Source organism: Pelophylax lessonae (genome assembly GCF_965119305.1).
Source record: "Pelophylax lessonae genome assembly, chromosome: 4".
Taxonomy (NCBI): domain Eukaryota; kingdom Metazoa; phylum Chordata; class Amphibia; order Anura; family Ranidae; genus Pelophylax; species Pelophylax lessonae.
This window is the reverse complement of record NC_138771.1, coordinates 331,838,021-331,843,549: the sequence shown is the minus strand read 5'-3', so window position 1 is coordinate 331,843,549 and position 5,529 is coordinate 331,838,021.

The window sequence follows — 5,529 nt, the reverse complement described above, 5'->3', positions numbered from 1 at the left end:
TTTCTGTGTCGGTTTTATTATACGTTTGGCTTTTACACTTTGTTCTGTAATATCTGCTGGATCTGTTCCCTGTGCACCTTCTGGTTCAGAGGCATGATGTATCTGTATTGTTTCTGCCATAAGTGTTCAGAGCCTTGGCTAGACATTTTATATTGTTTTGCAAAAGATGGTACTGTCTCTTTAAGAAACCACACAGCAGCTTAGACGGCCGCTTAGACAGGTAACACAGTTCAGTGTAGAGAAGCAGCTTCAATGTTCACATGAAGTGCAGTTAGAATGCAGTAAGAACAGATCATATGCAGTGCAGTGAGCTTCAGCCACCATGTGCTTCACAAGATGGGGGATGGGACTGAGCTAGATTGTAAATTATGCTCTCACATATACACAGCAGCTGCAGGAATTCTATGCATCTTTTGACTATTCTGACTCGGATTGTTGTGATAGTGATCTAACCCTTGTGAGACCTCTGTGCCTGGCCTGTATAAGCAGATTTGGTCACTGCGGACAATCCTCCTCAGATAGCTGAACTCACCAATACTGGTTTCATCCAAAAGCTGGTTTATTCTGAACATCATACAACAGGAATACAGCAGAATGAATGGATTTCAGTATTATGCGGTCAAAAGATGATGCTTTCCTTAGCCTAGCATGTGGAATACAAGAGTCCCTGTTACATGAGGCAAATGCAAGCAGCCATGACACAGGAAATACAGCAAGAGCAGGGGGTGGAGTTTACATACAAGGAAATGATGTATCATGCTCACAGGAGGAACAAGAGCATTACCAAAAAAGGCTAGAAGGTGGCAGCAAATACCTACCCATAGAAAAATACATGGTAAATAAATCACAGAATATACTATGTAAATTGCATCTACAATAATGAGAATATTAACTGTGTAACAGCACAGGTACTATTCATTACTATTTCATTCGGAGATTTGAATACATCCGAATAACCAAAAATGTTAATTTGTATTTGGACCAAAACTAATTGCACATGTCTACAAAAAAACTGGTGTGGGGGTCCTTCTAGAGATTCTGTAGAAAGCTGAATCCTTTCCTCCTAAATATACAGGGCTTCCTAAATCGTTTTCAGGAGATTGTTAGCATTTTACAGAGATAACCTAAATCTAGAATCTCTGGAAGAACAAAGAAATAAAAGGGTCACAGAGTGTCTCTCTTATCCATCCTTTACAAAACTGCAGTTGATGACACAGGATCAGGAGGCTTAGGCCAGTGTTTCTCAACTCCGGTGCTCAGGGCACACTAACAGGCCAGGTTTGCAAGAAAACTAAAATGCATCACAGGTGATATCATTTGCTGCTTAGTGATTGCAGTATTCTAGTCTGCATTTCCCCAAAGTAATACTTAAAATCTGGCCTGTTAGTGTGCCCTGAGGACCGGAGTTGAGAAACACTGGCTTAGGCAATGAAGGAAGAGTAGGGGGTCTCATGTTGTTATAAAATATCTGAATGAGTGGAATGTTGACACCAATTTCTACCAGACTGAAGTTAGCAGGCTGTTGAAGGTTCTTCTTTAAGCAGCCCTCAAGACCTGCAAGACCAGTATAGAGGCTTAGACCATGTGATTTTCAGCTTCGATCCACAGATAGCGCACTTTCTTGGGTGGATTTCCTTTAGGATTTTTTGAGGGCTGTGCCCTAAAAGAATCAGTAGTTTATTGACTGAAATTCAGACATACACAGATCAATCATAACATACACCTATTATTAGGTAGATCAACTTTTTGTCACTGAAAACAGCCCTGATCTGTCAAGACATGGATTCCACTAGACCTCTAAAGGTATGCTGTGGTATCTGGCACCAAGCCATCAGTGGATCTTTTAAGACCTGTAAGTTGCAAGATGGGGACTCCATGGATCAGACTTGCTTTTGCAGCACATCTCATAGGTGCTCAATTGGATTGAGATCTGTAGAACTTGGAGGCAAAGTCAGCTACTCAAAGACCCCTTCTTCCATTGCTCCGTGGTCCAATTCTGATGCTTACATGCCCATTGTAAAGCTCTCAGATTTAACCAACAACTTTTGACAAGACCTAAATCCTTGGGCGACATTGGTTTACCTGATGTATGCAAGTACCACAGAGCAATGCATATGGCTCGGATTTTAAATTGGTGGACTCCAGAGACTGGAAAAAGGCAGCCACACTCTGAACAGTTCTTTTTGCATTGCTTACATGACGGCTCCCATACCGTGGCACCCGTTTACCCACTCGACTATTTAGGTTAAGTTACCCCTGATGAGGTTAAATAAGCATTCGATCTTGTCAGTTTAAACTCCCTTGGAATGGACTCCTATAATCTCTCACCTGTTTTTCTAAGCATTACACACAAGGGTCATTTCTTTCCAATCCACAAGAATGCGGTTTCAGGTATTGCACTTTCGCAGTGAGGGTCAATGGTGATCAATGGCTAAAATTCAAGCAATGCTTGAGCCCGCTCTCCCTTTGTGGAAAGGGACGCAACTACATCACTTTGTGACCCAAAACTGTGACTCCCACAGAGTTGAAAAAACTGTGCTTATCTAAGGAGGTGATCCCACATAACTTCTCACAGTCATATCGTATCTGGTCTTACCCACCTAAATCCACACCCCCAGAGTACCTTACTAAGTGGGACCATGACCTATGGGCTACTTTTACTGATCAGCAAAGCGATAGAATTATACAAATGACCCATAGGGCTTCTATCTCATGTAAAACTCAAATGGGATACAAAATTTAGCAAATGTAGCTAGGTGGTATGGAGTCCCTAAATTACTTTATGTACTTAAATTATCCCCACAGAGTTCCCTGCGGTGTTTCAGATGCTCCACATTTTCTGGTCTTGTGCAGGTCTTAAAGACTTTTGCAAGTTAAATACTGGATCTTGAAATCAACAGAAGTCCAGATGCCGCTGACGCCCTTCTACTACATTTAACCCCTATGTCGCTGAAACGCTACAAGTGTTCTCTACTGATACATTTACTCAATGCTGCTCATGTATTCAATGATACTCACATATGCCATTGTTTTGGAAAACCGCTGCTCTTCCCTTCAATCTATGGTTCGCCAAGATTAATAATGTTAAGTTGGAATGGAAGAACTCATGGCTACAGCGAATCATAGGGAAGCTTGTTTTCATAAAATATGGTTCTGGACTGAATTCACTTGCTCTAGATTCTCAAACATGAACAGTAAACTAAATAATTTGAAGACAAGAGGAACTCCAAGTGGGAAGTTCTTTATCTGCTCGACTCATGTCGCATGCACACTCCCTTTCTCCCATTTACCCTGTGCCTCTTTTCGCTGTCATAACCTTTTGCTGAGTCAAGCCTTTTATTTTTTTTCGTTCCTTCTTTTGCCTCATATTAATTGTTATACAAGATATATTATACATATACATATATATATATATATATAGCCAGTCATTTTTTGTACTCATGGACATAATTCTTCTATTTTTCACATGTTTAGTACCACTGAAACTGTACCCTATAGGGTGCTAATGAATTTTAATTCTTATGCGTTTTGGACAGTGGTTGGTCAACTGCCTGATGTGTTTTATTATGGATTTTTGTTCTCTTTAACTGGTTTGATTCCCCCAGTATGACAAAACTATAAAAAATGAAGAAAAAAAAAATCAGAATTCTATCTGAATGCTTACCAGCAAATATTGCAGAAATACCCCCAGAATGAAAAACTGTCAACCTAAGTCCAACTCCAACCCCAAGGGGGCAAAAAGAAGTGATGAACAGGCTAAACAAACATGAAAATATGTAAGTACAGCAACCTTCTATATAACGGTGTAATGCTGGTGGCAGTAGGGGCTGATTCCATCATAGCCTGTGATTGCGGTGAGGGATCCATCCTCCCACCATATTACCCATATTTGGCATTCTCCCAGTCATTGCAGAGTAAAAACCACAACAAGATAGGCGTTTAGAGGCAGAAACCCCCCTCCCCTTACAGCCAGTACATCCAGGAGCAGCAACTTTTTGGCAGAAGAAATGCAGTGTAAAAAAAGAAATTTAAATGTGTCTAAATGCGTGTTGAGGGGAGTTCAGTGCTTGAGAGTTAATTTCAAAGGCCAGATAAAAATTATCATGGTAAATAAAATTGAACACCCAAACACTTGCCACGTCTAAACGTGTTTTTCTGCCAAAACGCTGCTGCCAGGAGGAATGGAGTTAGCAAAATTTCCAGTGTGCACAAGGCCTAAGTCCCGGTTCACATTGGGGCAACAAGTCGCGCTCCATTCAGTGCAATGGAACTGTTCTAATTGGAGCAACTCAAGTCGCTCCGACTTAGAAAAAGGTTCCTGCACTACTTTGGGGGCGATTTGCATTGACTTATATTAGAGAAGTCGTATGCAAGCCCCACTGAAGTCACGCTGCACGGGGCGGCTTCAGAGTCCGGCGACTTTGGAGCCGCCCTAGTGTGAACCCAGGCTTAGCTGCAGCCAAATCTGACCTTCTGACACAGTGTTTATACATACTGTACAGATGAGAGATACAAAGTAACATTGTTACTTTTGTATCTGTTCCATTCACCTGCAGATCAAAAAGTAAGAGCTTTGATCTGCATATGATGTTGGTTAAACCTGAAAAGTGTGCCTTTTTTTTTTTTTTTTTTCATTTTAAAATTCTGAGAGGTGAAGTGGTTATAATTCAAGAGGTTATTAGTATTAAATCTTTAAAGCGTTTATTACCCCAACACTTCACATTCATTATATGAGCCTGCTGTACCATGTACTTGTAGGAGAACGTATCCTGTTCTCTTTGTATTGCTTTCGTTATTTAAAATCCCTGGTGTTCCTGCTAGTCCCTCTACTTGCCATTTAAAAACTGACCATGCTAAGCAGGAGAGCACTGCTGGGAACTCAGCCTGCTCTTCTCCAATGATCGAACTTGTCCTGACACCCTCCCGCTGCACAGCCACTCACTGGAAAGCCCACTGTGCTGCTGCTTCTCCTCCCCCCAGCTGTTATGCAGCTGAGAACAGAGGGCATGTGATCACCTATAAAAAAATGGGAAAAAATATTTCTAATATTTGTTATATCTATACAAAAATGTTCTGCCTTTCATTTCTATTTTAAACGGAATGGGTTGTTTTACTAGGTGATCATTTTTTAAGCAAATCAATAGGTCAGTTGCCTGTAAAATTAGTAAACAACTACTTTAGTACTAAACTAGGTAATCGTTTAGGATAAGTTACATTTTGTTCTATAGTTTATAGATTGAGAACACATAGTAATACATGTATAGGCAGGAGGTGTTTTTTTTTTACCTTAATGCATTCTCTGCATTTAAAAAATAATAAAAAAAAAAAACTTCTGTGTTCAGCTCCCCCAGCCTTCCCTAAATGCCTACCTGAGCCCCATCTCAAAGCAGTGCTGCTCTGTCTCTCTCTCTCTGCACTGGACATGGAGGCAGCAGCAGGAAAGATTGGCCCCTGCTGCTGTCAATCACAGCCTCTGATGAGAGAGTGAGACCCAGATGTGCTGTGTAGGTCATTGGACACACAGAACCC